This window comes from Hevea brasiliensis, chromosome 5 (genome assembly GCF_030052815.1).
Source record: "Hevea brasiliensis isolate MT/VB/25A 57/8 chromosome 5, ASM3005281v1, whole genome shotgun sequence".
In the NCBI taxonomy this organism is placed as follows: Eukaryota; Viridiplantae; Streptophyta; class Magnoliopsida; order Malpighiales; family Euphorbiaceae; genus Hevea; species Hevea brasiliensis.
Window position 1 is genome coordinate 18,707,009 of NC_079497.1, and position 24,624 is coordinate 18,731,632.

The following is a 24,624-nucleotide window of genomic DNA, read 5'->3' on the forward strand; positions in this document are numbered from 1 at the left end:
TGTGTCTCTTGAGGAGCTTCTAGGGTTGCCACTGGATAGGGAGATAGAATTCTGTATAGATATTGTGCCAAGTACAAATCCTATTTCTATGCCACCTTGCAGGATGGCACCAACAGAGCTAAGGGAACTGAAGGAACAACAATAAGAGCTGTTGGACAAGGGATTCATTTGGCTAAGTACTTCACGTTGGGGTGCTCCTGTTCTATTTGTAAGGAAAAAGAATAGATCTTTGAGACTGTGTATTAATTATAAACAGCTGAATAAAGTGACCGTTAAAATAAATATCTACTTCCTTGGATTGATGATCAATTTGATCAGCTGCAACGGGCTAGATACTTTTCAAAAATAGACCTATGGTTAGGTTATCACCAACTAAGGATTAGAAGTAAGGGTGTACCAAAAACAGTGTTCAGGATAAGGTACGATCATTATGAGTTCGTGGTGATGTCTTTTGAACTCACTAATGCACCAGCGGCCTTTATGGACCTAATGAATAAGGTGTTTAGGCCATTCCTAGTTCGCTTTGTCATTATGTTCATAGATGATATTTTGGTGTATTCTCAAACCGAGGAAGAACATGTTTAGCACCTAAGGATGGTGTTGTAGACTCTAAGGGAGCATCACTTGTATGCTAAATTTTCAAAGTGTGAGTTCTAGTTAGAGAGCATCTCATTCTTGGGACATGTGATATCTAGTATGTTAGTAGTATGCCCTAGAGCATATCATTTAGTATGTATCTTATACATATTTTTATTAATAAAAGGCATTTCTACTTTTCCGTTTACATAATATATTTATGTGTAATAGAAAAGGTCCATTGATATTTTGTTAAAAATATTATTCTTAAGTTGTTAAGAATATGAGTGACAATATTTCTAGCACAAAGTATCATAAATAGGTTCACAATCGAGGATACTTTATAATAAGGACATGATTTATCCAGAAAGATTGTATTCATATTTGTTACCAAGTTATTTATATGAGATATAAATAAGATGGAATGGTGAGTCCCATGCCATATAACAAACATGATAGGCACTTATACATGATAAGTAGGCCGAACCAGTGACACTTATGACAAGCACATGGAGTTTACTCTTGTCAATGTTTTGTCATAAATCATATCAGTGCATATAATCTTTAGACCTGAGATAACACAGTTATCTTGTATATAGGTAGTTTGAGTTTGATACTGCTTTCATACTTGTACTGTGTATGGGTATATGGGCATCTGTTGGCTCCTACTAGTTATACATGGAGGTAGGTGTTGATCAAGATGGAATCTGTTCCTCTAAGTAAATAGAGATAAAATCCTATGTTCATTTAATTATTCTTGATGTTTCAAGTTCTGGCCAGATGTATAGATTTATTCAGAAAAGAGTTTTTGATGAGAAAATCTTTTTAATCAAGAACTGGAATTAAAAGAGAACATAATATTCATAGCAAATAGACTTTGACATAAACCATGACTCCAGCTTGAGTTGGGATTTTGTAACAGAGAGATTTTAGTGCATGATAACATATGATTATAGGTTCATTTAAGGTAAACCTTATTACTAATTGGGTGGCCATGGCATGCTATGCTAGGTGTTAACCATGGTCTATGAGGTTCATAAAATGATTTAGAGAAATCATTTATGGTAAGAAAGAGTTCTAATGATATTAAGAGTTGATATCATGTCTCATTGTTAATTAGTGATGAGCCTAGTAAGTCACACACATACACAAGTTATCACCTATTTAAATATGATTTAATTAATTAATTGAAGAGTTTAATTGATTAATTAAATAGGTTTGGTTTGCAATTAAATTGCAAAGTCCCTAGCATGACTTGAAACCAAATCTAGATTATTGGATGTATAGTATAAGTTAAATTTATATTTAAAGTGTTTAAATATGAATTTAATTAATGAGAAATTAATTAATTTATAATTGATATAAATTAGAAGAAGAAAAATAATTATTTTGGGTTAAGAACTCAAAATTAAGACACAGGGGCATTTTGGTTATTTCACAGTATGACACGTGGCACCATGAGATGGTGACACATGGGAATACACATAAGCTTGCTAAATGTTTTTTAATCATGTAAGATGATTAAAATCAAGATTAAATATAGGTTTGACACTTGGCAAAACGTGATTGGGTCACTTAAACCTAGAGCTAATCAAAGGGTGACATGTGGCAAGGGTTTAATGTGTTAACCTAGCTATATAAGTGTTGTTATGAAAAAGAAAAACAACCAGCAGCCACTCCTCTCCTTTGTCACGCCATTTTGAGGCTCTCCATCTATTCTTCTTCATCTCTCATCAATTCAAAGAGATTAGCCATCAATCTCTTGAATTAAGAACACTAGAAATTGTTTCTAGTGTCCTGTTTACATCTCTAATCTCTTAAAAGGCAGAACTTGAATTTCTAATTAATAGAAAAAGCTTTAGAAGCTATTCAAGGGCTGACATAGGTATTCTTGGTGTGAACAAACTAGAAGGAACATCTGCTGTCCTGAAGATAAATCTCAAAGGCACAGACACGCTGCAGTGCATCAAGAGGTTAGTGTAATCATTCTTGATTTAATCTAGGGTTCTAAAATTATTCTGATTATTTTTAAAATTTTAAATGGCAAATACAGATCCAAAAAAACATATTAAAAGAGTTTTAATATGTTGTTTATCATTGAAATCAAATAGATAAAAATAAATCTTGCATGATGCATGTGACCCTAGGTGAAAATTTTGAATTCAATAGTATAAACTTGTGTTTTTCACACTTTCGTTCCTTCAATTGGTATCAGAGCCACTATATTTGCCATTTAGATTGATGCTTATATGATTTAATTGTGTGTTTGATCATGAGATCAGAAGTTCATTGCTGGTTGCAAAGCCAAGGTGGCAGTACAAATGATGAACACCATGGTGCGCATGGTTGATGCACCACAATGGTGTGCAAAGGTAAATGGATGGTGAATGTGCAATTGTTGTATGATCTAAGATCCATTTTATGTCTAATTCAATTGTTTAATTAGAATTTTTATCACCTAATTAAATTATGATTCAAATCAAAATTTTAAAAATTGTTTGAATGTGATTCAAATCTGAATTTTAAAAGTTGTTTGAATGTTATTCAAATCTGAATTTTTTAAAGTTGTTTGGATCATATTTAAATCTGATTTTTTAAAATTGATTGAATAAAAGTCAGATATGATTTTTTTAAAAATGTTTAAATGTGATTCAAATCTGAATTTTTTAAATTTGTTTGAATGAGATTTAAATCTGAATTTTTAAATTTATTTGCATCATATTCAAATCTGGATTTTTAAGTTGAATATGAGATATTCAATTTAATTTAAGTATGTATGTTTTATTTAATTGTTAACTAGTGATATGCATGATGGATGATCATGGACTATAAAAGACCAATGTGATTGGATTTATTTCTTTTATGTTTCTTTGGGATTGTAAATTAATTAATTAATTTTAATTTATTTTAGGCATGTATTATTAAGTTTGTAATAATTTTTGGGTTGTAATTTCATTTATTTAAGTTTTTGTAAATTCGCCTTGGTATGCCAAGGATTATTATGTAATATTGGATTGCAAGAAGTTCAAGGAGGTCAAGAGCATTGGTGGGACCAGTGGGAGGAATTCAAGATCAAGTGTTGATTATGTACTCCTTTAGTATCTCTTGTAAAATGAATGAATGAAATGCACCTAGGAATGCCCTGATTCAATTCTTGGTGACTCAGAATTGAATCCCTTAGAAAGTCCATGATCATACCATATTTATTGCTTATCCATGAATGCATGAGATGTATGGGAATGTATGCTATTATATGATATATGCATGCTAATTGGATAATGTGTAAAGTGAGACCTTAATAGTAATTAGAATGATCATAAAATCTTCCAAACAAATGATTAAGTTGGAAATGCTATAATTAAAGTAATTATAACATAGGCCCTCCATTGGGGCAATTATTTTAAGAAATTTTAAATAGTTGCATAAGATGCAATTAATTTAAGAGATTTTCTAATAATTGTTAAGCATGAGATGTTATAAATATGTAAATAGTTTGGTGGCCAATATTGGATGTACCTGAGGACATTAAAATTATTTGTATAATTACTGGCTCAATGAGATCAACTTAACTAATGCAAGATAAGTCAATAATGGATGTACCTAAGATTTTGAGCATTAGGGGCCAGGTAAAGGATTGAACCTCACATGAGATCTGATGGGCAAGGAGTTGCTCACTTATAGTTTATTGTAATTCCAATAATGGATGTACCTGAGGATGATCAATAGAATTATAAGAATTCAATCACCCACTAGAAATCCATCCAATTAAGATTTCCGTTTTCTACTTTGGAAGTGTAGGATTCGCTAAGTTAGTGGGATGACCAATTTGATTAAAAGACCATAATCATTTTGGTTAATTACATGATACATTTACTAATTAATCTGGTTATTTTCTGCAGTTAATTTTCTGATAAAAATGAGCACAGAACAACCACCACCATCCAATATCCTTGCAAGCATACTTGATCGCAATAGGTTGACAGGACCTAATCTGTCTAATTGGCTAAGAAATTTGAAACATGTCTTAAACCTTGAACATCTAAGATATGTTCTAGATTCAAATATTCCTGGTCCCTTACCTCCAGAGACCACACAAGAGGAACATGAAACTTTGGATAAGTGGAAGGTGCATGATATGAGAGCTAAGTGTTACATGATTGCTTCCATGAGTAATGAGTTACAAAAGCAGCATGAGAACATGTTGAGTGCGAGTGAGATCCTCCTTCACCGACAAGAGTTGTATGGTGAGCACAGCAGAAATGCTAGGTATGAGATATCTAGATAGCTATTCCGTATGAGGATGTCTGAGGGATAGAATGTTGGGGATCATGTCCACAAGATGATTCAGCTGATTGAGCAGTTGGAACATCTTGACTTCAACATGGATTTCCAACTACAGACGGATTTGATCCTTCAGTCCCTTCTCGAGTCTTTTGGGAATTTTGTGACAAATTTTCATATGACTAAACAGGAATGTACCTTAGCTGGTTTACTCAACTTGCTGGTTATTGCCCAAAAGAATATGTCGGGCAATAAAGGAAAAGAGGTAGCTTTGATTGCATCTTCTTCTGCTGGAAAGTCCAACAAGAAGAAGGGCAATAAGAAAAAGAAACCTCAGATTCCTGGTCCTTCCAAGAAAATAGCTAAACAGAAAAGGAAGACTAAAGCTAATGGAGGCAAAGGAAAATGTTTCCACTGCCAAAAGGATGGGCACTGGAAGAGGAACTGCCTAGAGTATTTTGCTTCTCTGAAGGACAAGAAGGATACACCTTCGGAAGGTATGTCCATATCTTGTTATTTAGATTCTGATGATACTCATAGTTCATCTACAGCTTGGGTTTTAGATACTGGTGCCAGTTTTCACATTTCTAATGATATGTAGGAACTAGCAAATAGTAGCAGCTTGCATTATCAAGATATTAGAGTCCGGATTGGCAATGGCTCAACTGTTGAAGCTTTAGCCATAGGATCTAAATCTTTTTACATGTTTGGACATGTTTTGTGTTTGGATAATATTTTATATGTACCTGATGCTTTTAAGAACATCATTTCTATATCTAGTTTGACTAGAAATGGCTATGAATTTCAGTTCACAGATGATGTTTGCAATATTTATTTTGGAAATAAATATGTTGGTTCGGGTTATATGAATGATGGTCTTTATTATTTGGATAATAATGACAAACACAAATTGAATGCAAGTGATCTTAAAGAATGCAATGCCATGGTGAAAACCAACTCAAGTTCAAAATATATTTGGCACTTAAGGTTATGTCATGTTGCAAAAGATAGGATTGCAAAACTGGAGAAAATAGGGATTCTATCCTCATTGGGCTCTGAGCCTACTCCAACTTGTGAATCTTGCCTTCAGGGCAAAATGACTAGATCACCCTTTGTTGGACAAGGGCAAAGAGCTGAAAATATTTTGGAGCTAATACATAATGATGTATGTGGTCCATTTAAAGAAATGGCTAGAGGGGGCTTTCATTATTTTATTACCTTTACTGATGATAAATCAAGATTTGGGTATTTGTATTTGATGAAATACAAACATGAATCCTTTGAAAAGTTTAAAGAATTTAAATCTGAAGTAGAAAATCAAACAGGAAAAAGTGTTAAAGCTCTTCGATCAGATCGTGGAGGTGAATATTTGAGTACTAATTTGATGAATACTTGAGAGAGAATGGCATTGTGTAACACCCTCCCGGTAGCACTCCGTACATTCTACTGTTTCGGTGACCGGTGTCGGTCCGGACAGCTAGAACGTCCGGAAAAATATTTAAACTAAAGTCAGGAATCATAATTAACTTAAATATTAACAACAAAAATTTAGTAAAAATTTTAGAAATAAAATACAACCAAGTTAAATGAGCCGGTGCCCTAGCGAGGGGTAACTCAGAGGGAAGTTGCGGTTCTCGCAACGAGGAGCCCTAGACCCGGGGGAAAAATTATAAAATAATTTTTGGGACTCCAGAGAAGGGTTATTGAGGTTCCCATGGTATTAGAATGCCAAGAAAATACCTAGAAAAAATTTTCAATCGGTACAGACAATTTTGACCCGTTAAGCCAAACGGAGGGCATTTTGGTTATTTCGCCTTCAGAGGTGATTTTTGGCCGACTTGTCCAGTTAAGTAAATAATTAATATGACATAAAATATGAAGAAACATTACTAAAAATTAAATTGAAATTGAGTAGTGATGAAAAGAAAAGAAAAATTAAAATAAAGCAATTTGTGACATCATAATGATGTCATTTATAAATTACCAACCAATCACAAGCTAATAAGCTTTCTTAAATACTTAAAAGAGACAAAACAAAGACCAAAGGAAAAGAAAAACGTGAGCAGCCATCTCCTTCCCCATTTCAGCCACACCATAGCCAAGAAGAAAACTTCCATTTTTCTTCCTCACTCAAGCTTGAAGATCTCTCAACCCTCACCTCAAAACCCTAAGTTATCTTCACAAAAATTAACCTATACACCCTAAGGAAGCTCTAGGCAGCCACAAAGATGAGGAATTCTAGAGTTTTCCCAAGCTCAATAAGTTGAGCAAAGAGGTTAGTGCATATATACACCTAAAGCTCTTGATTTCTATGTTAAGGGACTTGAAATAAGTAAGGAATTGTAACTAAACTCAACTCAACTCAACTCAACTAAGCCTTTATCCCAAAAATTTGGGGTCGGCTATATGGATTCGTTTTTTCCACTCTGAACGATTTTGGGTTAAATCCTCAGAAATGTGTAATGCTTCTAAGTCATGTTGTACTACTCTCCTCCAAGTCAATTTAGGTCTACCCCTTTTTTTCTTTCTATCCTCTAACCTAATGTGCTCTACTTGTCTAACTGGAGCCTCCGTATGTCTACGCTTCACATGACCAAACCACCTTAATCTCCCTTCTCTCAACTTATCTTCAATTGGCACCACTCCTACCTTTTCTCTAATACTTTCATTACGGACTTTATCTAGTCTAGTATGGCCACTCATCCACCTCAACATTCTCATCTCTGCAACTCTTATCTTAGATGCATACGACTCTTTCAGTGCCCAACACTCACTACCATATAACATAGCCGGTCGTATGGTCAGACGGTAAAATTTTCCTTTTAATTTATTGGGAATCTTACGATCACATAAAACTCCCGTGGCACGTCTCCACTTCAACCATCCGGCTTTAATCCTATGACTAACATCCTCCTCACATCCCCCATCTACTTGAAGGACTGAGCCTAGATATTTAAAGTGATTACTTTGGAACAGTACCACTCCATTCAAACTAACTCCTTCCCTATCACCAGTTTGGCCTTCACTGAACTTGCAATGCATGTATTCTATCTTCGTTCTACTTAACTTAAAACCCTTTGACTCTAGAGTACTTCTCCAAATTTCTAGCTTCCTATTGACTCCTTCTCGTGTCTCATCTATCAGAACAATATCATCCGCAAACATCATGCACCAAGGAATACTCTCTTGTATATGTTTCGTCAATTCATCTAAAACTAATGTAAAAAGGTAAGGGCTTATGGCTGATCCTTGATGTAATCCAATTGAGATCGGAAAATCTCTTGTGTCCCAGGCACTGTGCGCACAATAGTAGTTGCTCCTTCATACATATATTTCAACACTTGTATGTACCTAATAGATGCCCTCTTTTATTCTAACACATTCCATAAGACATCTCTTGAAACACTATCAGAAGCCTTCTCCAAATCAATAAAAACCATGTGTAGATCTTTCTTTACATCTCTATATTTCTTCATCAAGCTTCTAATGAGAAGGATCGCTTCCATAGTTGAACGATCAGACATGAAACTAAATTGATTGAGAGAGATAGAAGTATCATGACGTAGTCGATGCTCCACAACTCTCTCCCACAACTTCATAGTATGACTCATGAGTTTAATTCCCCTATAGTTTGAGCAACTCTGTATGTCTCCCTTATTTTTAAAAATAGGTACTAAAATACTCTTCCTCCATTCATCAGGCATTTTCTTTGAGTTTAGAATCTTATTAAATAATTTAGTTAACCATGCCACTCCCATATCTCCCAAATACTTCCACACTTCAATTGGTATTTCATCAGGTCCACAGGCTTTACCCACTTTCATTCTCTTAAGTGCTTCCTTTACTTCTAAAGATCTAATCCTTCTAGTATAATTTACATTCTTTTCTATTGTTCTATAATCTATATTCACGCTATTTCCATTTTGACTATTATTAAAGAGATCATTAAAATAATTTCTCCATCTTTCTTTAATGTCCTCATCTTTCACCAACACTTTTCCTTCTTTATCCTTAATGCACCTAACTTGATTGAGATCTTGACATTTCCTTTCTCTACTCCTTGCTAATCTATAAATATCTTTCTCCCCTTCTTTAGTTCCAAGTTTCTCATATAACTTTTCAAAGGCCTGTGCTCTTGTTTGACTAACTGCCTTTTTTGCCTCTTTCTTTGCTATCTTGTACTGTTCATATGCCTCATTATTATCACATTTAGGTAATTTCTTATACCATTCCCTTTTTCTCTTCACTGCCTTTTGTACTTCCTCATTCCACCACCATCTCTCTTTTGAGGGTGGTCCATGTCCTTTAGACTCTCCAAGTACTTTTTTAGCTACTTCTCTAATCTTTGATGCCATCTGTATCCACATATCATTGGCCTCCATATCTAGCTTCCATACTTTGGACTCGAGAAGCTCATTTTTGAACTTCACTTGCTTTACTCCTTTGAACTCCCACCACTTTGTTCGAGCTACACTATTTCTTTTGACCTTACTTGAATTGTTCCTAAACTTGACATCCAAGACCACCAACCTATGTTGACTTGTTAAAGCCTCTCCTGGAATGACCTTGCAATCCTTGCATAGAGCTCTATTTGTTTTCCTGGTTAAGAGAAAGTCGATTTGGCTTCTATGTTGCCCACTTTTGAAAGTCACTCGGCAGCCCTATTGAAGGAATAGAAATGAGTGTTTTGTTGGACTTAGAGTGGATTAGAAATGATGTTTAAGGTACATATACACAAGTATAATGAATTGATATGCTAACTAAGGTAATTGGTGTAACCCTTGAATTTGAGCTAGGGTTTTAAGAGTGAAAATTTGACTTGGCTTAGGAAATTGTTAGAGAACATTTTAATGGTCAATTAGTGACCATTTTCGGTAAGTTGACCACAATTTGGACTGAAATAATGCATGGCAAAGTGAATGTGTAGGTCATTTAAAGACAAAGAAAGAATGTGACTGAGATTTCAGTCCACTTATATAGCCATAACTTTGGCTGTGTAGGTCCAATTGGTGTTTTGCCAATTGGACATGAAACTAGGCTTATAATGGCACATTTTTTCTGAAGAAACCATGCCCAAAAGACCAAAGTAAGAGGACCAAAAGTTGGCCCCAATCCGGATACCCTGCAACAGCACCTGCAGAAATGACCAAATAAACAGTAACTGTTCATTTGGCCATAACTCACTGTAGATATGGTCAATTGACCTGAAAGTTTTACAGCAATAAGTTAAGACATAGACAAACAACTTTCATGAAGAAACCTACCCCAAATTATGACCAGAACCTAACCCAAATGGTAGTGGCAGTCACTGTTCATGTTACTGTAGATATGGTCAATTCTGCAGTTTGGCAATCCGGCCAGCTGTGGTTTTCGGACCATATCTGGAGCTACAAAAATCCAAATGGAGTGATTCAAAAAAGGAAATTTAACTAGACAAAATAAGGAAAAACTTTCATGTTTACCATTTCCTCAAATTCACACTGCAACAGGGCTTAATGGAACAGTAAATTTGGGTCACAAAAACTGAAAATTCTGCCCTCTTGGTTTTAAGTTTGGAAATGGTATTTGTGACTTATTCCAACAAGTTTTAAATGCAAAATGTGGTATCTTTGAGAACTTAGGTTCAATAAATTTATTGTGTATGAAAAAGTCAACATTTTGGTTGACTAGTAAGGTGAATAGTAAGCAAAATGACACATATTACATAAGTAATACAACTTGAAATATAAAATGTAATTAACACAAATGGATTGTTTAGAGTATAAATGAGATAAAGTTATCATTAGGATTTACGTCTTTGTTTCAAATAGGATTATAATACCTTGTACAAAATTTGGTACATGAGAGGTAATAATGTAAATACTAATTCATATAAATATTGTAACGATTAGATGAATCGCATGGATGGGTAAATGAGTTAATTGCTCTCATCATGAGAGAAATGGAAATATTTCGATGTACAAATGGTACATGAAAATCAATTGATGTAAATTGCAATTAACGTGAATGGTATGATGAATGCATAAATTATATAAAAATGAGATTTGAAGATTTATGCTTCTACTATAAATAAAATTAAAATACTATGAACGATAATTGGAACATAAAATGAAATAATAAAACTTATGAACATTTAATGATATTATGTGCCCTTGTATTGCCTAGACATGTGTGTCGGATTGGATAGTTTGGCATGCGAATAGGGTATTGTTTTAGCAGTACTGCGAAAGGCTTTATGCCTGTATTCATGGCTTTATGCCCGTATTCATGGCTTTTATGCCCGTATTCATGGCTTTTATGCCGATTATGTGATATCATGGCTTTTTAGCCATACCGATCGCATACGTGGTTGGCGTCTGCGTCCCATGGTATGAAGGCCCGAGGCACCGCAGATGTCGGTGCCAACGACCGTTATCCATCGATCGTCCAAAGATAGGTTACTTGGGCAACCAAATGAATGAAAGTGGATAAAGTTAACGAAAAGAAAAAAATAAAAAAAGGGATATACAAATGCAAACCAAATAAGGCATATACATTAAATACACATTTATTTTCTGCTATTTTCTTTTATTTTATTATTGCACCACTAAGCTTTATGCTTAGCGCGTCGCTTTTGCAACGCGTAGGTACTGAAGATTCGGACAGAGGGCCCAGTAGACCACAGATTGGGTAAGGCCATTCACAGTTCTGCATAGTGTTTGTGTCACCTCACCGTCTGCAGTGCATTGGTAGGACACTAGGTGTCATTTTGGTATTTTGTAATTGATTTTATTTTCTCATGCGTAAATGAACTTACGAAATGTAATTTGATGTTCATGTAAATAATGAGAATTGTGTTTATAAATGGAAAAGTGAATGTTTATCTATAATTTATATATGATTATCACATATGATGAATGATTGAGAAACGAATGGTTGAAAAATATTGAGATCTTGATATTGGAGTTTGTGAATGGATGAATATGATTATTAGAAGTGTTTTTCACAGGTTCTGAAGAACTATTTTCTTCATTTTTAGCCGGTACTCCGCCGGATTTTCTTTAAAATTTTCGAAACCTCAAATAAATTACAATTTCAATAAATGAATTATATTTCACAAGTTATATTCAAAACTACGATAAAAATGAATTAAGATAAAATAGAGTGCTCCGGCACACTGAGTGGCATAACTTGCTCGGCTACACTGTAGTCGGGTAAGGGGTGTCACACATTGTTTCTTAGCTGACTCCTCCAGGAACGCCACAGCTAAATGGTGTATTTGAAAGGAGAAATCGTATCCTATTGGATATGGTACATAGTATGATGAGCTATACTGATATGCCAATCTTCTTTTGGGGATTTGCATTAGAATCAACTTTGTATATTCTGAATAGGATTCCATCAAAATCAGTTTCTTTCACACCTTATGAGATATGGCATGGAAGAAAACCAAGTCTTAAGCATGTTAAGATTTGGGGTTGTCCAGCTTATATCAAAAAGCTGAACACTGATAAATTGGAGATCAGATCAGAAAAAGGTCGATTTGTTGGATATCCAAAAGATAGTTTTGGATATTTTTTTTATTTGCCTACTTCACAAAAGGTTATGATAAGTAGAGATGCCACATTTCTTGAACAACAGTTTGTTTAAGAAGGAGGCAAAGGAAGGCAAATAGAGTTAGAATTGGAGAATTCTGACCAACCAACAGATCAGATGGATATAGATCCATCTAGTCAACCTATACCCGTTGATGAAACATCTACAGCTGTTCCTCGTAGAACAACCAAGGTATCTCACCCACCAGTGAGATATGGTTTTCTTCATGAAGAAGAACAAGAGTTGTCTACTCATGAAGAAGTAGATCATGGAGATGATCCACTTACCTATGAAGAAGCTATATAAGATATAGACTCTTCAAAATGGATTGATGCTATGAAATCCGAGATTGATTCCATGTATAAGAATCAAGTTTGGGATCTTGTTGACCCACCTGAAGGTATTGTACCTATAGGGAACAAATGGGTTTTCAAGAAGAAAATTGGTTCTGATGGAAAGGTAGAGACCTATAAGGCAAGGCTAGTAGCGAAAGGGTTTCCCCAAAGGTAAGGAGTCAACTATGAGGAGACTTTCTTGTCTGTTGCCATGCTTAAATCAATTAGGATTTTATTAGCAATAGCTGCATACTATGATTATGAGATTTGGCAGATGGATGTCAAAACAGCTTTTCTCAATGGATACATTGAAGAAAACATTTTCATGGAACAACCTAGGGGTTTTGAATCCCAAGATGGTTCCAAGGTATGCAAGCTAAAGCGATCCATTTATGAGTTGAAACAAGCTTCGAGGAGTTGGAACATCCGTTTTGATGAAGCCATTAAATCCTTTGGTTTTATAAAAAATGAGGATGAGCCATGTGTATATAAGAAGGTTAGTGACAGTGCTATCACTTTCCTTGTCTTATATGTGGATGACATACGGTTGATGGGTAATGACACAAGTATGTTGATAACTATAAAGGTATGGTTGTCAAATACATTCTCCATGAAAGACTTAGGGGAGGCAACCTATATTCTTGGGATTCGCATCTATAGAGATAGAGCGAAAAGAATAATTGGTTTATTCCAAAGTCTATACTTGGAAAAGGTGTTAAAGAGGTTTAACATGCTTGATTCCAAGAGAGGATTGTTACCAGTGAGACATGGTATCCACCTTTCTAAAGAGATGTCTCCAAAGACACCTAAAGAAAGAGATAAGATGGCCAGGATTCCATATGCTTCGGCTATTGGAAGTTTAATGTATGCAATGTTGTGTACTAGGCCGGATATCGCATATGCTGTTAGTTTGACTAGCAGGTATCAATCCAATCCAGGTTTGGAACACTGGATAGCTATCAAGAATATCCTTAAGTACTTGAGAAGAACTAAGGATTTATTCTTGATTTATGGAGGTGAAGACTTGCAATTGGATGGTTATATTGATTCTGATTTCCAATCAGATATCGATGATAGAAAGTCTACCTCTGGATATGTGTTCATTTCTAATGGAGGTGTAGTCAGTTGGAAGAGTTCCAAACAAAACACGACTGCAGATTCCACTATAGAGGCTGAGTATATTGCTGCATCAGATGTTGCAAAGAAAGGCTGAGTATATTGCTGCATCAGATGCTGTAAAGGAAGCTGTTTGGATAAAGAAGTTCGTGATAGAACTTACAGTAGTTCCTTCCATTGAGTCAGCAGTTCCACTACACTGTGACAACAATGGAGCAGTCATATAGGCTAAGGAACCAAGGTCTCACCAGAAATCCAAGCACATAGAAAGGCGCTACCACATTATCAAAGAAATAGTTGGGCAAGGCGATGTAGCCATGCAGAAAATAGCATCAGCTGAAAATCCAGCTGATCCATTCACTAAGCCTATGTCACAGACTCAGTTAGACCGACATCTTGAGAAGATAGGTCTAAGATATTGTAATGAATGGCTCTAGTGCTAATGGGAGATTGTTATTAGTATGCCCTAGAGCATATCATTTAGTATGTATCCTGTACATATTTTTATTAATAAAATGCATTTCCACTTTTCTGTTTACATAATATATTTATGTGTAATAGAAAAGGTCCATTGATATTTTGTTAGAAATATTATTCTTAAGTTATTAAGAATATGAGTGACAATATTTCCAGAACAAAGTATCATAAATAGGTTCATAATCGAGGATACTTCATAATAAGAACATGACTTATCCAGAAAGATTTTATTCATATTTGTTACCAAGTTATTTATATGAGATATAAATAAGATGGAATGGTGAGTCTCATGCCATATAACAAACATGATAGGCACTTATACATGATAAGTAGGCTGAACCAGTGACACTTATGACAAGCACATGGAGTTTACTCTTGTCAATGTTTTATCATAAATCATATCAGTGCATATAATCTTTAGACCTGAGATAGCACAGTTATCTTGTATATAGGTAGTTTGAGTTTGATACTGCTTTCATACTTGTACTGTGTATGGGTATATGGGCATTTGTTGGCTCCTACTAGTTATATATGGAGGTAGGTGTTGATCAAGATGGAATCTGTTCCTCTAAGTAAATAGAGATAAAATCCTATGTTCATTTAATTGTTCTTGATGTTTCAAGTTCCTGGCCAGGACAGATAGATTTATTCAGAAAAGAGTTTCTGATGAGAAAATCTTTTTAATCAAGAACTGGAATTAAAAGAGAACATAATATTCATAGCAAATGGACTTTGACATAAACCATGACTCCAACTTGAGTTGGGATTTTGTAACAGAGAGATTCTAGTGCATGGTAACATATGATTATAGGTTCATTTAACGTAAACCTTATTACTAATTGGGTGGCCATGGCATGCTATGCTAGGTGTTAACCATGGTCTATGAGGTTCATAAAATGATTTAGAGAAATCATTTATGGTAAGAAAGAGTTCTGATGATATTAAGAGTTGATATCATGTCTCATTGCCAATTAGTGATGAGCCTAGTAAGTCACACACATACACAAGTTATCACCTATTTAAATATGATTTAATTAATTAATTAAAGAGTTTAATTGATTAATTAAATAGGTTTGGTTGCAATTAAATTGCAAAGTCCCTAGCATGACTTGAAACCAAATCTAAATTATTGGATGTATAGTATAAGTTAAATTTATATTTAAAGTGTTTAAATATGAATTTAATTAATGAGAAATTAATTAATAGAGATTAATTAATTAATATATATTTGATATAAATTAGAAGAATAAAAATAATTATTTTGGGTTAAGAACTCAAAATTAAGACACAGGGGCATTTTGGTCATTTCACAGTGTAACATGTGGCACCATGAGATGGTGACACCTGGGATTACACATAAGCTTGCCAAATTTTTTTTTAATCATGTAAGATGATTAAAATCAAGATTAAATATAGGTTTGACACTTGGCACAATGTGATTGGGTCACTTAAACTTAGAGCTAATCAAAGGCTGACATGTGGCAAGGGTTTAATGTGTTAACCTAGCTATTTAAGTTTTGTTATGAAAGAGAAAAATAACCAGCAGCCACTCCTCTCCTTTGTCATGCCATTTTGAGGCTCTCTTTCTATTCTTCTTCATCTCTCATCAATTCAAAGAGATTAGCCATCAATCTCTTGAATTAAGAACACTAGAAATTGTTTCTAGTGTCCTGTTTACATCTCTAATCTCTTAAAAGGTAGAACTTGAATTTCTAATTAATAGAAAAAGCTTTAAAAGCTATTCAAGGGCTGCCATAGGTGTTCTTGGAGTGGACAAACTAGAGGAACAACATCTGGTGTCCTGAAGACAAATCTCAAAGGTGCAGACACGCTGCAGTGCATCAAGAGGTTAGTGTAATCATTCTTGATTTAATCTAGAGTTCTAAAATTAATCTGATTAATTTTAAAATCTTAAATGGAAAATACAGATCCAAAAAAACATATTAAAAGAGTTTTAATATGTTGTTTATCATTGAAATCAAATAGATAAAAATAAATCTTAAATGATGCATGTGACCCTAGGTGAAAATTTTAAATTCAATAGTATAAACTTGTGTTTTTCACGCTTCCGTTCCTTCATAGTAAAGGTATTCAGGTGGATCCCAAAAAGATTGAAGCAGTAATTGATTGGCTTAGGCCTACTACAGTCACTGAGGTGCAGAGTTTTCTGGGCCTAACAGGCTATTATAGGCATTTTATGCAGAATAGTAGCTCTTCTGACACGGTTGACTCGAAAGAATGTTGTGCTCTTCTGGTTAGATAAGTGTGAGGAAAGCTTTCAGAAGCTTAAGGAATGTCTAACTACAGCTCCTGTGTTGACCTTGCTAGTTAGTGGAGAAGGATATACAGTGTACTGTGATGCTTCTAGTGTTGGGTTAGGGTGTGTTTTGATGCAGTACGATAAGGTAGTGGCTTATGCTTCAAAGTAGTTAAAGAGACACGAGTAGAATTACCCTACTCATGATCTAGAGATGACGGCTGTAGTTTTTGCATTAAAGATTTAGAGGCACTATCTATATAGTGAGGTGTGCGAGATATACACCAACCATAAAAGTTTAATGTACATCTTTCAGCAGAGAGATTTAAATCTAAGGCAAAAGAAATGGATGGTGTAACACCCCTATTTGCATAGCCTGGTACATTTTACTGTTCCAGTAACCAGTATCGGTCCGGACAAGTAAGAGGATTAGAATCATGTCTAAGACATCTAGATAAGCCCTGAATACAAATAATTAGTAATTGCCAAATAGTTAATTATAAAGAAGAAAAAAAAAAGCATGAAAAGTTAAATGAGCCGGAGTCACAGCGATGGGTGACCTTATCGGGAAATGACTGCGAGGTCAATCTTAACTCAAATTTCGAACAGGAAAATGTGACGCCGCGGTCCTTAGGACTATAACGAACACAGTGGAAAGGAGAAAATCACAAAAAAGAGTTATTAAGCAGGTCAAATAATTAGGTCAGGGATTCAGAAGAAATATTGAATAACTTGCAAACCGGATTGAGCCAGCGAGGGGCAATTTGATCAATTCACCCTTAGAGCTGACTCCTGACCTAACTGTCCAATAAAATTAGAGAAAAGAAAATTTCAGGATCAAGAATTAAATTAAAGAACTAATAGAAAAATAAATACAAAAGAAAAAGGAAAAGAAAAAGTTTAATTACATCATACTTACATCATTATTGTGACATCATAAAGGATATTTTGATTTTTCCCTACATATTTGACCAAGCCAATTCTTGTTTAAATTAAACATAAATACATAAAATTGAAAAAAAATTAAACCACTCTTCTTCTTTCCTAGTTCGGCCGCCCCTCCTCTCTCTCTCTTAGCCACCAATGTTACACCATGAAAGCTTGAATCCAAGCTTGATTCCAACCACTTAAACCTACTTTGATCCCAAATTTCTCCATTAGAACTTGATAACCTCAGTTGAGAAGAGGATTGAGCAAGAAAGAAAGAACAAAAGAGGAGTGGAATTGAAGATTGAACTTCAAAGTTTAAGGTTAGTGAGTTAAATTGAAAATTCTAGTTTTTTACTTGTGTTCTTGGTGTAAGTAACTTAGAAATTAACTTAAAATCAAAAGAAAACAATTGTTGGGGGACCAAAGGAAATTTCGGCCAGCTTATGTTAGGGTTTGAAATGAATGATTTTGACGTGTTTGATTGGTTGTTTAGGTTGAATGAAGTATGTAGACATTGAATGTGCACTTTGAATGCATTAGATTTGAACTTTATGTAATTAGGGTTTTTGAGCACGTGAAAAATTGGAAAAAATTTTGAGAATTGGTCAATTGATGTAGTTGACCTTAATTGAGTTGAGAAATAGTTAATTGTGACCATTTGTGGTGTGTGTGAATTGCTAGAACCAAGTTTCAATTCGGATTGGTTAGGGTCAGTATGCTGACAGCTTGACCTAGGTCCCTTTTAGGGACCAAAAATGAAAATTTACCAACCCAATTGGTGTGAGGACAATTGGGAATGAAACTAGATACAAAATGGACCATTTTTCATTTAGGAATCATGCCCAGAAAATGACCATAACTTAGTGAACAATTAGGCTAAATCTAGATTTGGGCACACTGCCTATACAAAAATGACCAAATGAACAGTAGTTACTTAAATGACCATAACTTGGTTTAGGAAGGTTCAAATGACCTAAATCTTACACCGATGGAAAGTTGAGACATAGCCCTACAACTTTCATGAAGAAAACGAATCCAAATTTTGACCATAACCTATCTGAAAAGTCATATGCATTCAGTACACCAAAAACTACCAGTATCTAGAAAATGCCCAGAATTTTGGGTAACATCAAATCTGGCTAGCCCCATTCAAATAGTCATATCTTGGGCTACAAAACTCCAAATGGAGTAATTCAAAAAGGGAAATAAATTTAAGACAATAAGGAACAACTGCTATGAAGAAAACTTAGCCAAATTTCAACAGCAACTTGACCAATAGAACAGTGTAAAATAGGACACCAAATCTGAAATTTTGAAATTTCACCTAAGAGACCTAAAATTTGAGGAAACAATCAAAACCAACAAATTAGGTAATTAAAATATGGTATGTGGGTGAAATTAAAATTTTCATACCTATTAAGCATGAGAAAGTCAACAATTTGACTTAAATAGTGTCATGAATAGTAACCCTGTCACACTTTATCTCTCTGTAAGGCATAATATGATCCCGTAGAATACCTAATGAACTACCAAACTTCATCTACTAATAACTCATTAAGTATCCTACAAGGGATTTTAAAACTATTTTCTTACTTTTTGGAAGTGGTGAGTATTTTCTTACATTTAATAGAAGTTTAAAAGCTAGTTTAAATTTTTGTCCATTTTTATTTTTACACAAATTTTAGAAAAATTTCGGCAGAGTGTCGTTTGTATTTTAAGAAAATAGTTCTTCAAAAACCTGTAAAAACACTTTCAATAATTCTTTTTCATCAAACTCACTACTACCTCAACACAATTTAACATCATTTCTCAAACTCCATAATTCAAATCAATAATTCACAACTCAATTGTCATCAAGATAGTACTCAATATTTCCATTCATTTTTCATTAAGGTAAAAACAATTTACATACATCAATCCAAAATTTACATTAGAAAATCTAAAATGATATTATTACAACTCAATACAACTGCTCATGACCAATTTTTACATATACATACAGTTACATACACAAATATAAACATTACATTCAGGGTAAAAATTTATACCCGATAAAACTTCAGGAAAGGTGGCTCCAACATCCTCAACAGCTCACTCTGCTGCTCCTTTAGTTTCCATATCTACGATAGCAATAATAGCCATCGCTGAGTACTATGACTCAGTGGTGCACAGCATGCTAAAATAATATTTATGCATAATTCAAATCATACTTATTCAAACACATTGCTGAAAATGGAAGACATGCAAAACATGATTTATAAACTTTTAGTCCAACAATTTCATTTAGAAATTTTCAAATCAATTTCATAAAAACACACAGTTATATCATGCCATTCGAAACATATTCATCTCAATAGCCGAAGGCTTATGAGAAATCATAAGGCTAGCTAGCTCAAATATATGGATATCCATTCAAATTTCTTCTTCTACTGGCACACACCTCAACACTTCAGCTAGAGAAGGAATCAAAATTCAAAACTAATTTCCCCCACTAGTCATGCTAGTGAGGCATTCAAATATATGGCCATGACACTGTGGTTTCAAAACTGTCTTAGCAATTTACTAGATATTTATTACCATTTCAAACACATACAAGTAAACTTTCAACAATTTAAGTCAAAAGCATAATAAACATTTCAATACAATTGAGTCACAATTTAATATCTCAATTCATTCAAAACAATTTGCAGAAGAAAATTTACAGAAATTCTATGTTGTGCACAAACCTTATACGAGTCACCTCTTGGCCTTGACTCGATGCTTCGGGTTCTTTCCCGGTATTCTTTTCCACTGAAACACACAATTTTATAGTGTTTCAGTACCATAAATTATCATAAGTCCAAAAATAATTTCAAATCTAACTTTAATATACTTAATTTGACATTATTTGAAATTTGTATTTCGGGGTTACCATTCACGACACTATTCAAGTCAATTTGTTGACTTTCTAATGCTTCATAGGTATGCGAATTCAAATTTCACCCACATACCACATTTTGGTTACCTAATTTATTGGTTTTAGTTATTTTCTCAAACTTTAAGTCTCTTAGGTACAAATTTCAAATTTTCAGTTTTGGTGTTTAGTTTTGCACTGTTCCATTGGTCATATTGCTGTGATAATTTGGCTAAGTTTTCTTCATAGAAATTGTTCCTTATTTTCTTAAATTTATTTCTCTTTTTGAATCACTCCATTTGGAGTTTTGTAGCCTAAGTTATAGCCATTTGAAAATGGCTTTCCGGATTTGGTATTACCCAGAATTCTGGGCAAATTCTGGATTTTAGCAATTTTTGTAGTTGACTGTAGGTGGATTTTCAAACAGGTTATTGCAAAATTTGGGTTTGTTTTTTCATGAAAGTTGTAGGGCTATGTCTTAGCTTTCTACTGGTAAAATTTTAGGTCATTTGGACCTTCCTAGACCAAGTTATGGTCATTTACATAACTACTGTTCATTTGGTCATTTTTGTATAAGTCAGTTTACCAATTCTGGATTTAGCCTAATTGTTCACTAAGTTATGGTCACTTTCTGGGATGATTCCTGAATGAAAAATGTTCATTTTGTGTCTATTTTCATTCTCAATTGGCATCACACCAATTGGGTTGGTAAATTTTTAGTTTTGGTCCCTGAAAGGGACCTAGGTCAAGCTGCCTGCAGACTGACCCTTACCAATCCGAATTGGAACTTGTTTCCAACAATTCATACACATTACAAATGGTCACAATTGACCATTTCTCAACTCAAATAAGGTCAATAACATCATTTGGCCAATTCTCAAAATTTTCTTCAATTTTTCACACATTCAAAACCCTAGCTACACACAAAGTTCAATCTAATGCAATTTAAAGTGTGTATTCATGTTCTACACATCTAATTCACCTCAAATAACCATTCAAAACTATCAAACTCATTCATATCAAACCTTAACCCTAGCTAGATGAATTTCTATTTGATCCCTCAATAATTGTTTTTGTTTGGATTTAAGTTAAAATCTAAGTTAACTTAACTAAGAGCATATAAATTTAATAAAAGAATTCAAATTTACATACTAACCTTTGTTTGATTTTCCAATCACTAATTTCTTCCTTTTTTCTTCCTTCTTGCTTCTTCAATCTCCTCTTCTAGTTGGTCTAACAAGTTCTTATGGTTTATTTTAGGGTCAAAGTGGGTTGAAGTGGTTGAAATCAAGCTTGGATGCAAGCTTTCAATGGAGTGACTATGGTGGTTTAAGAGAGTGGGCTGGCAACTAGGGAAGAAGAAGACTAAAAATGATTTTCTTTTTTTGTTATTTTATGTCTCATTTAACAAGAATTGACTTGGTCAATTATGTAGAGAAATTAAAATGGATTTTGACATCATGATGATGTCATCCAATAATGTAATAAACTTTTTCTTTTTTTTTTTTCCTTTTGCATTTATTTTTCCATTTGTTCTCTAATTTAATTTTTGATTCTGAAATTTTCTTTTCTCCAATTTTATTGGATAGTTAGGTCAGGTGTCAGCTCTAGGGGTGAATTGACCAAATTACCCCTCACAGGTTCAATCCGATTTGTAAGTTATTGAATATTTCTTCCAGATCCCTCATCTAATTATTTGATCTGCTTAACAATTCTTTTTCGTAATTTTCTCTTTTCCACTGTGTTCACAATGGTTCTAAGGACAGCTGCATTATATTTTACGATTTGAAATTTGAGTTTAGATTGACCTCGCAGTCATTCCCGAGAAGGTCACCCATCGCTATGACTCCCGGCTCATTTAACTTTTTGTGTTCTATTTTTCTTATTTATACTTAACTATTTGGCAATTACTAATTATTTGTGTTCAAGGCTTATCTAGGTGTCTTAGATGTGGTTCTAATCCTCTTAATTGTCAAGACCGACACCGATCACCAGAACAGTAAAATATACCCGACTATGCAAATAGGGGTGTTACAATTCTCCCCCCGTTAAAATAAATTTCGTCTCGAAATTTTTACCTGGTAATCAGTCTCTGAACAACTATGGGTGCTATTTCCTCATGCCCTCCTCTCATTCCCAAGTAGCTTCCTGGCCTGAATGATGGTTCCACAGCACTTTCACTAATGGTATTTGCTTGTTACGTAGCTGCTTCACCTCATAAGCCAGAATCTCTATGGGTTATTCCTCATATGTAAGGTCTGGATTCACTTTAATCTCTTCTACTGGTAGTACATGAGATGGGTCAGATCTATACCTCCTCAACATAGACACATGGAAGACGTTATGTATCTTCTCCAACTCTGGAGGTAGTGCCAAACGATATGCCAAAGGACCCACTCTCTCCAGAACCTCATATGGCCCAATGAGGACTTAGTTTCCCCTTTCTGCCAAATCTCATAATTCTCTTTCAAAAGGAAACCTTGAGGAATACTTTGTCACCCACTGTATACTCAATATCCCTTCTCTTCAGATCAATATAGGACTTTTGACGGTCTGATGCAGCTTCAAGTCGATCTCTAACCAATCTGATTTTCTCCTCAGTCTGCTAAAAATTTAGGGCCCAATCATCTTTCTTTCACCTACCTCATCCTAACACAATGGTGTTCTACATTTTCTGCCATACAAAGCTTCATATGGAGGCATCCCAATGCTTGATTGGTAGCTGTTGTTATAAGCAAACTCAATCAAAGGCAAGTGTGTGTCCCAACTGCCTTCAAACTCAATCACACAAGCCCGTAGCATGTCCTCTAAGATCTGAATTACCCTCTCAGACTGGCCATATGTTTGTGGGTGGAATGCTGCACAGAAGTTCAATCTAGTTTCTAGGGTTCTCTGAAGACTACCCCAGAATCTAGAAGTCAACCTAAGGTCTCTATCTGATACAATGGATACTGGCACTCCATGCAGTCTTATAATCTCATCTATGTATAACTTGGCCAATATTTCTAAACTGTAGTCCTTTCGGACAGGCAGAAAATGAGCAGACTTGGTCAGTCTGTCAACTATAACCCATACTGCATCATGAATCTTCTGTGTCCTCAGAAGTCCCATCATAAAATCCATAGTTATTCTCTTCCATTTCCATTCTGGTATTGGTAGTGGATGTAACAAACCAGTTGGTACTTGATGCTCTGCCTTCACTTGCTGACAAGTTAGGCATTTGGAAACAAATTCTGCTACATTTCTTTTCATACCCATCCACCAGTAGTGCTCTTTCATCCCTCTATACATTTTTGAGCCACCAAGGTGCATAGCAAAAGGAGACTCATGTGCTTCCTTCAAAATGATCTGCCTCAAATCAACATCATTAGTAACGCACATTCTGCCCTGGTGTAGTAGTAGGCTGTCATCTCTCACTGAGAACTCAGGTTTCTTACCCTGTCGGACTTCTTCCAATAGCTTCTGATACTTCTGATAATTCTGAGCAGCCATTCTGATCTGATCAATCAACACTGGCTGTACATGCCATGCAACTGCTGTTTGCCCCTCATCATTAATCTCTAAGCTGGCATGTAATACTCTCAACTCATGTACCATAGACAAAGGAGAAACCCGTAGACTTACCATAGTCTTGCGACTTAAGGCATAAGCCACCACATTAGCTTTCCCTGGCTGATAGTCTATCAGACAATCATAGTCTTTTATCAACTCTAACCATCTCTTCTGTCTCAAATTCAACTCCTTCTGAGTGCCCAGATACTTTAAACTCTTATGATCTGTATAGATGTAGCACTTCTCCCCATACAAATAGTGTCTCCAGATCTTAAGAGCGAACACAATGGTTGCAAGCTCTAAGTCATGTGTCAGATAGTTCCTCTCATGCGGTTTCAGCTGGCGTGATACATAGGCAATGACATTTCGATCTTGCATCAGTATACAGCCTAACTCATTGTGAGAAGCATTACTATAAACTGTGTATTCCTTACCCGGTGTAGGTAAAGTAAGGACTGGAGCTTCAGTCAAACACTTCTTTAACTCATCAAAACTCTGTTGGAATTTATCCGTCTACTGAAATTTTACATCTTTTCGAAGTAATTTGGTTAATGGAGATGCCAACATAGAGAACCCTTTCACAAATCAGCGGTAGTATCAAGCTAAACCTAAAAAACTACGAATCTCTGTGA